This window comes from Brassica napus (assembly GCF_020379485.1).
Source record: "Brassica napus cultivar Da-Ae chromosome C5 unlocalized genomic scaffold, Da-Ae chrC05_Random_18, whole genome shotgun sequence".
In the NCBI taxonomy this organism is placed as follows: Eukaryota; Viridiplantae; Streptophyta; class Magnoliopsida; order Brassicales; family Brassicaceae; genus Brassica; species Brassica napus.
Window position 1 is genome coordinate 18,158 of NW_026014269.1, and position 11,402 is coordinate 29,559.

Below are 11,402 nucleotides of genomic sequence, written 5' to 3' on the forward strand. Positions count from 1 at the left end.
AGTTGTAATTTAGCTACGAATTTACTTCTTTTTTTATTTTACAGAATTTAAAAATATAATTAAAATAATAATTAAAATAATTTAATTTATTAATAAAATTATAATTTAAAATAAAAATGAATACAAAAATATTTTATATATAAATAAGTTTTGAATTTATAATACAACAACCGGAAAAAAAAAGAACTAAGGGTCGTTCATCGCCTGGTAGAATTCCTCACTCCTCCTCGCAACATCCGCCTCGTTATGTAATGGGGAGTAAGCATGTTCTTTCGAAGGCCCTGCAAAAAAAATTAATATTTGAAGTTAACATCAACAGTATTAACAAATTCTATAATTAACTATTTCTATAAATCTAGCTAAATTCCCTACATTAACCACCTAATCAACACTAATTAACAAAATAGAGAGGGAGTGGAGAGGAAGTTGAGACGAAATGAAAGTGTGAGCGCTCGCGAGTATATAAGAGATTAGATATCCTCGTAATTTCCTCGTAAATTTACGAGGAATTACAAAGGCCCGCGTTTGTTTCCTCGTAAAGCCCACGTTAAATTACGAGGAAATAGCAAGGCCCGTGTTTTTATTTTACAAGGAAATAGCAAGGCCCGCGTTTTTCGGTTACGAGGTCTTTACGACGATTTCTGCTTACGTGGAATTAACGAGTTCCGCGTTCTTTATTTTTTAATTTCGTCGTTATTTCCTCGTTATTTTACGAGGAAATTACGACGATTATGTTTAAATCCCTAAAATCCGAAACCCCAAACCCCATCTTCCTTATCTTCTACTTCATATATTCCAAACCTCCAACCCATCTTCCCTTTAACCTCAATCTATTCTTTCCATTCCAAACCCCAAATTCTAAAACCACAATTCCTTAACTTATAATCTCAATCTCTTATTTCTAATACAAACTCCCATTACCTTACACAAAATCAAATTATATAAATAGTTTTTCGTGATTAAATCCATCAAATCACATGCATTAAGTCTGAAAATAAATCTTGTTAAAAACAAATACATCAATCGGATACATCGACATTCTCGTCATCACTAGAAACATCATCATTTTCATTAAACTCGTCTTCAACAGCTTCGTCCGTGGCAACGTCTGTAAGATCTTCGTACTCATGATTATGTGGATCAATGAGAAGGATGTCATCAATTTCTTGTTCAGGTTCCTCGACTTCATTTATCTGTTCTTCTTGCAATGGTGGTTCTTCTCCACTGATGATTCGTCCACGAGGTGTAACTTTGATCACGGCTAACAAATTTATTCCTGATTCTCTCATCCGAGGGTATGGAAGGAAGCTAACTTGGTCTGCTTGTAAAGCTAGGTTGCCGGAAAAAAAAACGTGTTACAACTACAAAGTTGGTGGATTCAAAATTTCCTCGCTAAGTAGACGTAAAATATTTCCTCGTAAAGTACACGCTACATTTACGTCGAGTTTACGAGGAAAGCGTATTTCCTCGTAAAAGCCACGTAACATTACATCGACTTTACGACGAAATGATTTCGTCGTTATTTTACGAGGAAATAACGTTGATTTTATATTTCCTCGTAAGTTCCTCGTAAAGTCGACGTAAATTTACGAGGATTAGTTTTCCTCGTTAAGTTTTCTCGCTAAACTTGTGTTTTCTTGTAGTGCTTGGAACAAAACTCCATGAGTGTCTTTAGCTCAAACCAAGAGGCAACTTGTGGTTCTCAGTCCTTCTCCTAATAGTAACAATCTGATCCCACCAGTGCAAGGCATAACCATTGAACTCCGTCACAGCAAGCCTCACCTTCTTTGATTCTGAGTAGTTCTGGCAGTCAAACACAAGCTCAATCTTCTTTTCTCAATCAAGGTAATCATCTGGTTTGTTGGTTCCACTGAAGATAGGTATCTGAAGCTTGAGGTTTCCAAGATTATCATCATGTCTGTCCCTTGGTGCCCGACGTGTAGCGGTTCTGGTTTGGGAGGCTGCTCGACCTGACCTTGCAGATCTTACTGACCGTTCTTCTTCTTCAGTGCTACGACCATAGGAGGTATCTGGATCCTCATGTTCTCCAACCACTGCAAGTCGCTTGCCTTTTCTCTTTTCCCTAGCTACTCTCCTAACCTGTGAAGAAGTTCCAAATACATTGTTAGTAGGACGAGTGGCTCCAACAAATTCAAGCTTTTTATCCATCTCTTTCATAACAGTAGCTAATAAGGCTTCAATCTGTGCTTTGTCCAATCTAGCCACTGGTCTCTCGTCTCGTTCCTGCTCGCTTTCATACATGATTTCCTGTAAAAGACTCAACAAGAGAAGTAAGTACACAAAAGATATAGCCGAAGCCTCACTTAGTGTTTCTCTCAAGTGTTTCGCTCAATGATTTTTTTCTTTTTTTCTGTGTATTTCTCAGTGATTCCAGGAGTTCAATGATCAGACAAACAAACTCAAAACCAGAGAAGTAAAATCCCCAAAACCCCCAAGAAATAGATAGACAGATTGCAAGATTTTTGTTTGCAATGAGCTTTACCACGAGAGACTGGATTTCTTTTCAGTCTGGTTGGATTCCTCTTCAGCTTTTTGATACTTTGATCGTTTCTATTTTTTTTAAAAAAAAAAAACTGGTTGGCCCCCTTGCAGATACAACAGATAGGAAGTGAAGAAGAACTGCCAAGAAACAGAGAAAAATAGGTTCCCAAAACAAAAACAAAAAGATGAATCGAGAAACCCCTTTGATCAGACGCCCTCAAGCTGCTCTGATACCACTTAATAGATTCCTGGTTAAGGAACAACCCTAGGATGCTCTTGAGGGTCGATCTTGTGATGATTTGGTGGTGATAGATCAGGTTACTAACACTGATGGGTTGATGATCGATTATAGATTGATAAAAGGGGAAATATGGTCGATGGTAGAGATGGTTTCAGTGGTGATCTGCGGAAGGATCAGATACTGGTTTGATTGATCTTAGTCCGTGAGAGGCAGCCCCACTAGTGAACAAGATCGAGGCTTTAAGGAAGATCACTCTTCTAGCCAAATTTGATGTCCAACAATTGAACAAAGGAATCACGAGTTTGTAAGAGATTTTGATAACAAAAGTGATTGATTTTATTCCGAAACTTGCAATGAGTTTTATGTAGAAAGAAAGGAATACAAAGCACTCTAAGAACTTGTAGAAATCAAAAATAACTTATATAAAAACTAGGTAATCTTGAAGACCGAACAATTGAACAACTTCATGGCTTCTTTGACTTGGTTTTCTTCAGATGTCGAGATTGGTTTGGTATAAACCAATCCGATAATTGCTTCCTTCAATTTTCTTGTCTTTGATCTGGTTATTCATTAGAGAAAGATAATGGGTCTTGGTCATGTGTAGAATGAGTTGAGAAAGTTATGTCTGATCCATACTTGAGATTCATCTCGTCCAGGTCTATCTCGTTCAAGTGAAGTGTTCAGCTCGTCCAGCTCCTCTTCAGTGCCACTCTCCTCTAGCTGGTTCAGCTCCTTCTCTGCAAGATCAGCTATTGGTTCATCCATGCTCATATCAAAAACGGTGGATTTTAAATGAGTTTTTGAAATTCATGTTTTAATAACTGTGGATTTGTCATTTTAATATAAATCACCTAAAATTCTGAGTTCAATACACCCCCTTAGTATTGTTGAAATCTGGTAAAAAGTCTTCTCGCATACTCGTAAGACTTTACATTTATTTTCATTTGATCATGGGTTTAACCTTGTGTCTATTTTGCTGGGTTTGATGAGTATTTAATTATTTTATTAAATGGCAGAATTTAATAGAATTAAAAAAAATTCTGTCAGTTTACTAGAATTAAAATGAAGACGTTTTTTTCTATTGGCATATGCTCTTGATTGTGTGACTTGGGCTGGTTTAATGCTTTGACTTCGTTAAATATAAATATTTTCTTTAATTATCAAGAATGACTTAACGTTTTTGATTTCTTGTGTCAGTCTTTCAGATTTTTGGGAAAACTTAATTTAGTTATTCAGCATATGTCTGACCATGAGAAGAAAAAAAGAAATTCAAATTCCAAGTACGGTGGTACCATAGTATTGATGGAAATGAATTTTGTGAGTCAACGCCGCAAACTAATTTTGGGAGAAGTCTGCTACATATAAATCGTTTGCCACAGGAAATAGAATTGTTGTTGATATTGTTCAAAACATTCTTATTCCGTCAATGCTTTAACGTGAGTAGTAGAAAGATTGACACAAAAAAAAATGAAAAATCTTATATCAATGTGACTGAAAATAGCATGTCTATTGTAGTTTATAAAGTCAATATGGTTTAAAATAACGAAAGAGAATGGTGGTTTTGATGCCACAAACAATATCATGATATGCATATTTGCAACAAAAACAAAAATGTGTTTGGAAAAATAATCCAAAACATACAAGTTAAATTTTACAAATCAACATGAGAGAACTATGAAAATAGTTGTATGTAAAATGTTAATTAATATTATAATTGTTGACTATTAGTTTATATAGTTGTGCTTAAGTTTAAAGTATATGGTTTGAGGTTTTTAAAATAAAATTGAGATTAAGTTAAAATTTAGGATAAATATTTTAAAAATAATTTGGTAAATTTAGAATTTCTATAATGAACAGGTTTTACTCTAGTACTTAGATTATTTGTAAACATTAGGTTTATGGTATTAGATTGAAGGTTTGGAGTATAGTGTTCAGATTTAATATTTAATATTAGAATTTAAGATTTATAATTAAATAATTAAAATAATTAAAATGTTGAAGTTTAAGATTTTTAGTTAGAGAATAAGGTATATGATTAATTTGGGGTATATGTATATAGGGTTTAGGGTTTGATTGAAAAAATTAGATTGTATTTTGTGGTTTATTATTTGGTGGTTTGATTTTATTTTGTAAATATATAATTTGAAATGTTATTAGTTTGGAGTAGTATATTTTTCTAATAGGAATATAATTTATTTAAAAATCAAGGTTTAATGTATTATGATATATGTTGGTATGAGGTATTTGGTTTATGGTTTAGGATTAAGATTTAGAATGAAGTATATGATTAAGTTTTAGAATATACTTTGGATTTTATTTTTTAATTTATATTATAAGTTTGAAAATATTAGATTTATGACTTTATATATAGGTTCAAGTTTGGGGTTTAGGGTAATAAGATTAGAGTGTAAATTTAAGATTTACTGTTTGAAGTTTTGGATTAAAATTTGAGATTAAAATTTTAAAATAATTAAATTTTTAGTTTAAGTTTAATATTAAAGTTATATTATGAAATGATTGAAGTTTTAAAATTTATGTTTAGTGTTTACCGTTTTTTATATAAAAAATACAAAATACAAATAAACAAAAAATATTTTATAACTCGAAATTCATTTACAAAATTATAACATGTTTTAACATTGGTTCTAACATCACAACCGGTTTAAACTTTTCTTCATGCGTCCTTGAAATCCAACCAATAAAGAGCTTCTCTAGATCCGATTCCATCCCGTCCTCCTACCAATACACAATTCAAACAACTTCATTCAGAGTCGTCGCATATGAAACTGAAAAAACCAAAGACGTGGAACATACTTATGTTGCCTGTAAATCTAAGACAAATACCATACACAGAGAGCTCAAGTTCAGACAGAAACAAACCTTTCAAGGCAAGGAAGCTGGTGAAGATTTTCATGGCTGCTTAAACATACGATGACTCTCTACATGGAGGCTGCGGCGACTGATAAGAAGTATGGTGATCACTGAGACTAAACCCACCACCCACTAAGAACCGTTGGATCAGAGCTAGCTGAGACGGTTTCTTGCTCTGAGTTGAATGTGTCACAAGTGCAACTATGTTGTCCTTGTCTGTACTCTGCTCCGTAACAGTAGCAAAACTCATGTCCACACCTAAAGAACACAAAGAGAGATCTCAACATTGATATAAGAAACCACAAAGCCAAACACTGTCTCCACCTCTTATACCTAGCCAAGCGATGCAATGTGATATCATCTGGATATCTTTCATCAACCGGAAGAATCTGAAACTCTTCACAACTCATAGAATCATGCCAATGAACACCACAGTCCACACACACTTTCCTGCAACAACAACAACAGTTAAAAAATCAACTCTGAACAAAAAAGGAAAAGTTGGAGTCTTTATCTATTGAATCACTCACAAGCAATCAAAAGAGTCTTAGACTTGGTCATCAAAACTGAAAGTAGAGGAATTTAAGGCCTAATTTGAGATACCTAATTGACGACCTAGTCACACAAACACATGAATGAAATATAGAAGAACGGAGAGAAAGGAACAGAGGTAAAATCTACAGATCAAACCTTCAATGGAGTCTGAACACCCAAACCAATGTTCTTCCAGAAACGGTTTCCACCTTTAACAAGTCTCTTTCCTTTCCCAGATTTCTTCTAGCTGAAACACACACATAATCATCATCATAAGGACCAATTCATAAGCAAAACGATAAAGATTCATTCTTCTTACCTTAGGAAGACCTTGGGTTGCTTAAGAAAAGCTTTCCCAGTCTGCAAGAGAGAGACGAGGATGTTCAGCCATGACTACTGGTTGCCTCTGCTGCATCCGTCTCTCCTTTATCGAATCAGGGGACTTGGAATCTGAGGAGACGCATGAAGGACTGAAATTGAGGGGTTTGCGAGGTCTTGCAGAGATGATTATGAGACGTAATCGTCGTTCAAGGAGAGATCGAGGTTTAGGGCTTGGTGGAGACGACGATGATTGAGTTACAGAGTGCAAAATGGAGGAGTTTGGGAAAGACGAGATCCAGTGGCTTATTCGATTGGGATGAATAAGAAGGAAAAAAAAAACCCGAAGAAGAAGGATAGAGGATGAAAAGATAGCTTGAAGTAACCAATGAAGAAGAAAACAAAGAGAGCAAGGCTCCGACCGATGACCTTTTCGGGAACACGAGGAACGAATAGAAAAGAAACGTATAGGAATAAAATTACAAAAATGAAAAGGAATGCTTGTTCCTTATCAAATTTAACAAGGAATGCTTGTTCTATATTTCTCTACAAAAAAAAATAATGAGGAGGAACAAGAAGGAAAAACTATTCCTTGTGAATGGTGATTTTTTTTGAGAATGTTAAAGAATTCAGTCTTTTCTTTCGTTTCTTGGTCACCATTCAAAACCTAATTTTTTTTTTTTTTTTGGTTCTTTGAAAGAAGAAAATGACTTGAGCATTAAAAAATTATTTTTAGGTTCCTGCTTAATGAAAATATTTATTAGCACGAATTTAATGTTGTGACAGAGTTGTGCTCCGATTTTGACACTTTTGGTAGCAGTTAGTGAATTCGTGCTACCGCGAACTGTTACCAATACTCATATTTCTTGTAGTGAGAATCGAATGTAATTAATATTTGTAGTTATATAATTTGTATTTTAGAAATTTGGGTATCCATTCGATTTTTGGTTTAGTTCCCATTTTTTGGTTCCAAAGATATAGGACCCCCTCATTTATGAAATTTGGTTCAGTTTCTATATCTGTTTTAAGGTTTTGTAAAATTTAGTTCCTCAGTTTTGGATAAATGTTTTCAGACTTATACACTACTTTATATTTGGTTTACAGAGTCATCATGAGTCTGTAAATTCTTTGCTGTCAAAAAAAAAAAAAAAAAACACTACTTTATAAACAAATTCATATACTAGTTTTATCAAAATCTAGTTAAGAATAACTCTTTCACTCTCCTCTCGATTTTTTCTTATTGGTTTAGGAATTCAATCATTTTAATGGAATTGTAGCTAAAAGTATTTTGGTGGAATTTAATCGAATTCCTTAAAAGCTAAAATGGATTTTAGTTGCTTTGCTTGGACTATATTTGATTTATAGGATGGAATTAACTGGAATTCTTTGTTCTTTACATCATTAGTTGACATCATCTTTTACAGTTTATAACATTTGACAATGTCGGGAAAAAACAACGCACAATTTATAATGATCTAACATCTAACATCAAGAGACTCCATGTTACAAAAAAAAAAACATCAAGAGAATCCAATTTTTTGAAGGATATAATGATCTATAAATAAAGTAGAAGACTTGCTCGAAAATGTATAAAACTGAGTGCTTGCCGATGTGGTTGTGTGAAATACCAACACACTCAGCTGTTTCACACGTCTTAGTGAGTCCAGAGAAACTCTGAATTCTGTTGTGACTCAGATTTAGGCAAGAGATGCCTCCAATCCTTGGGAAAAACACAGAGACTTATAAGCAAAAGAATTCAAATCTAAAGTGAAATCCTCTATTATTGGATTGGGTATTTATTATATTGAATCTGAAATCAATTAAAATCCATTGTTATTCAGTATCCATTGAATTTTATTAGAATTTGGTTTCAGTAGAATTGGATGTAATTTTCAATATCCATTGGTGTAACCAATCCTATTCAACTATAAATCCCCTGAGTTGATGTCTATTGATTGGTTACAAAGCTATGCCATGTGGTACCACAATAGGAGGCAATGCACTTATCTCTTGATTCTGTTGTGACTCATAACACCGTATCACAATAGGAAGATTAAGACTACAGGTTATATAATATATATAATGTCATTTGATTGGTTACAAAGCTATGCCAGGTCTGGAAGGTTCAAGTTGTGGTACGGTGTTATGACTAGGAGGAGGTGGTGGGAATGAATCAAACTCTTGGGGACTCAAATCCACACTACTACAGAATGATTAGAGAACAAATGGCTGTGAGAGAAGCTGCAGGTAAGGCGATGGAGCTCTGCATGGCTGCTCTGGTTGAAGCATCCTGGTGTACTACTACTAGGTAACTTAAAGCATCCTTTGGAAGGTTATTTGATGGAGAATTCATAAAAATTTTTCCGTGGAAGCTTTTGTAGTGGCGTCTGCTTTGGGACCAAATGGCTCAAGGAAGCAATATGGAATCAAAACATCAGGAACACATGCAGCGGTATAGTGTTGTGATCGTCAAACACATGACCAACCTTGTGAAACATTCAGAAAGAAGTCAAGCAGAAACAAGAACTCCATTAGATCCTCCTATCCGAGACTTGGACAGTTTTCTAGTGACGGACAAAGTATGTTCTGTAGAAGCCGGAAAACCGGATTGACATAAACGAAATAGTAACAACGATGTTAAGGAAAAGACAATTCAAAAGAGACATGGAGTCGAGATATAATCTCTTTCCTTAACTCTAAATATTCGCTCCGTAGTGAGATGAGACTGTACGAATATCGAGTCCCAGGATACAACCATGGTAGACGATTACGCTTTACTCGTGAATCGCCCTATCGAACTATAAATTACAAACGAAACACTCTCGAACTATAGACTTACGCTAAGGGATTTTTGCTGTTGGATTTTGATACGGAAAAAGTTAAGAAATGAAGAAGGAGGAGAGTCGATATTTAAAGAAACAGAGAAGACCCACTTCCCGCAACAACTGCTGCACGTGGGCGAGAATCTCGCGGAGATCGAGGGAAGTTGAGTTGCGAAACTTATTCCCCAAGACTCTCTCTTCTTATCTCTTATCGTTTAACAATTTCGAAAAGATAAACTGCATGACGTTTTTATTTTCTATACAAACTACTTGTCGTTTTAAATAAAATTCCATACTGTTTTTTCGCGAAATGAATGGCAAAAACGTTGAGTTTAACTTGGTCCAAAAAGAATATTCTTTTTCGGCCGGAGGCCCTCCACCAAGACCCAAGCCCAAACCGAGCCGAGCCGAGCCGACCGGACGGCGGCGGCGGCGCGCACTTGGAGAGCCTTTCTCTCTCTCCAAACTGTTTACACACTCATAGCACATGAGCATATATATGTTGCTCATTTCTCTTGCTTCTCCCCGATGTGGGATGTTTCCCATATGTTTTCATTAAAGCCAATAGGCTTTTCCTTGTAGCCATGAGACCCATTTCGTTTTCACTTAAAACAATTATTTACAAGCCCATTGACCTTGAATAATTGATCCAACAATACCCCCACTTGAATAGAAATGACTCTTCTAAACATATGCAGACTAAATGCAAACTCGATAGACTCTAAAAAATATATACTTATTCTAATCTTACTAGACTAGACAGACTTATCGAGAGTGTTTGCGAAAATTCATTGTGTTTGAGTTAGCGGCATTTTTAAACCTTGAACCACTCATAGTTAATATCTGTCGGGTTTACTTTACCAGAAGGTGAACATGATGTCTTGAACCAACCGGTGTTTTATGTAGACCGAGACAACATGCATAACGCAGCTTCATTTCCTCGTAGAACTTAGTTCTCTATTGTGTTCATTGTTGCCCTGAACTATTCCTAGTTTTCATGAGTGATCTTAGAGAATATAGCCTTACATTCATTTTCCTAGAAACGGCCCCATTTCACACTCATTAGGTGATTGACCATGAAAAGTATTGAGTAATATTTCGCTTTAGAAGCTATGGAATCATTAAAAGCTTTTGCTTATCCTTCTTACATTTGTTAGCAATTTTATCATCTTAGGAGTTGGAAGAGAAACTACTTTGTCTCAAGTGCTTTGGGTAGATTCAGTTTGATTTTGTTTTCCCTTTGAACCTACGTCTTGGGATCTCCAGTCATGATATAGGTAGGGTTGCAGTCAAGCATCCTCATTCGTTATAGGCTTTAAACCCATTCCTTTTGATGATTTAGAAACAACATCTCGTGACAAACCTTTTATAAATGGATCCGCTAGGTTGTCAGCAGATTTGATGTAGTATTGTGATTACACCAGTTGAGATAAGTTGTCTAATGGTTTTATTTCGTCTTCTAATGTGACGAGATTTACCATTGTAGAGATTACTCTGAGCCCGAGATATAGCCGATTAACTATCACAATGTATGCGTATAGCTGGCACAGGTTTCTCCCACATAGGAATATCTTCCAAAAAATTTCTAAGCCATTCAGCTTCTTCTGCTGCTTTGTCTAAGGCTATGAACTCAGATTCCATGGTGGATCTGGTTAACACTGTTTGTTTGGTAGATTTTCATGATATTGATGCTCTTCCTAGTGTAAAGACATATCCACTTGTGGATTTTGAGTTTTTAGAATCCGATATCCAGTTAGCATCCCTGTATCCTTCTAAAACTGCTCGTTCTTTACCATAATGAAGCCAAAAATCTTTGGTGTAGCAAGTAATTAAGTACTCTCGTTATAGCTTTCCAGTGTGTATGACCTGGATTACTTGTATATCGACTAAGTACGTTTACTGCATGCGCTAGATCTGGTCTCGTACAATTAGTCAAGTACATGAGACTTCTGATCACACGTGCATACTCTTTTTATGAAACCACTTCACCTGAATTCTTTGTCAAGTGCATTTGGGGATCTAACGGAGTTTTTTCCGTACTTTTAGAGTACTTTTTCAATTCTCGAATATTGTTTGAAGCATAATGAGATTGGGTAAGGTGAATTCGTTGAATG

General features: G+C 35.2%; 1 long non-coding RNA gene across 3 annotated transcripts; it reads right to left on the reverse strand.

Moving 5' to 3' along the window:
• Window positions 1-5,323: 5,323 nt before the first annotated feature.
• Window positions 5,324-6,908, reverse strand: LOC125594808. Of its 3 annotated transcripts, XR_007329987.1 has the most exons (6): window positions 6,468-6,908; window positions 6,305-6,395; window positions 6,145-6,229; window positions 5,948-6,064; window positions 5,624-5,872; window positions 5,324-5,479 (listed from the first exon to the last, which is right to left on the reverse strand). It is a non-coding gene; the product is annotated as an uncharacterized LOC125594808 (long non-coding RNA). The 3 variants fall into 3 exon arrangements; XR_007329986.1 differs by lacking the exon at window positions 6,145-6,229 and having other exon boundaries at window positions 5,324-5,529; window positions 6,468-6,905; XR_007329985.1 differs by lacking the exon at window positions 6,145-6,229 and having other exon boundaries at window positions 6,468-6,897.
• Window positions 6,909-11,402: the final 4,494 nt, after the last annotated feature.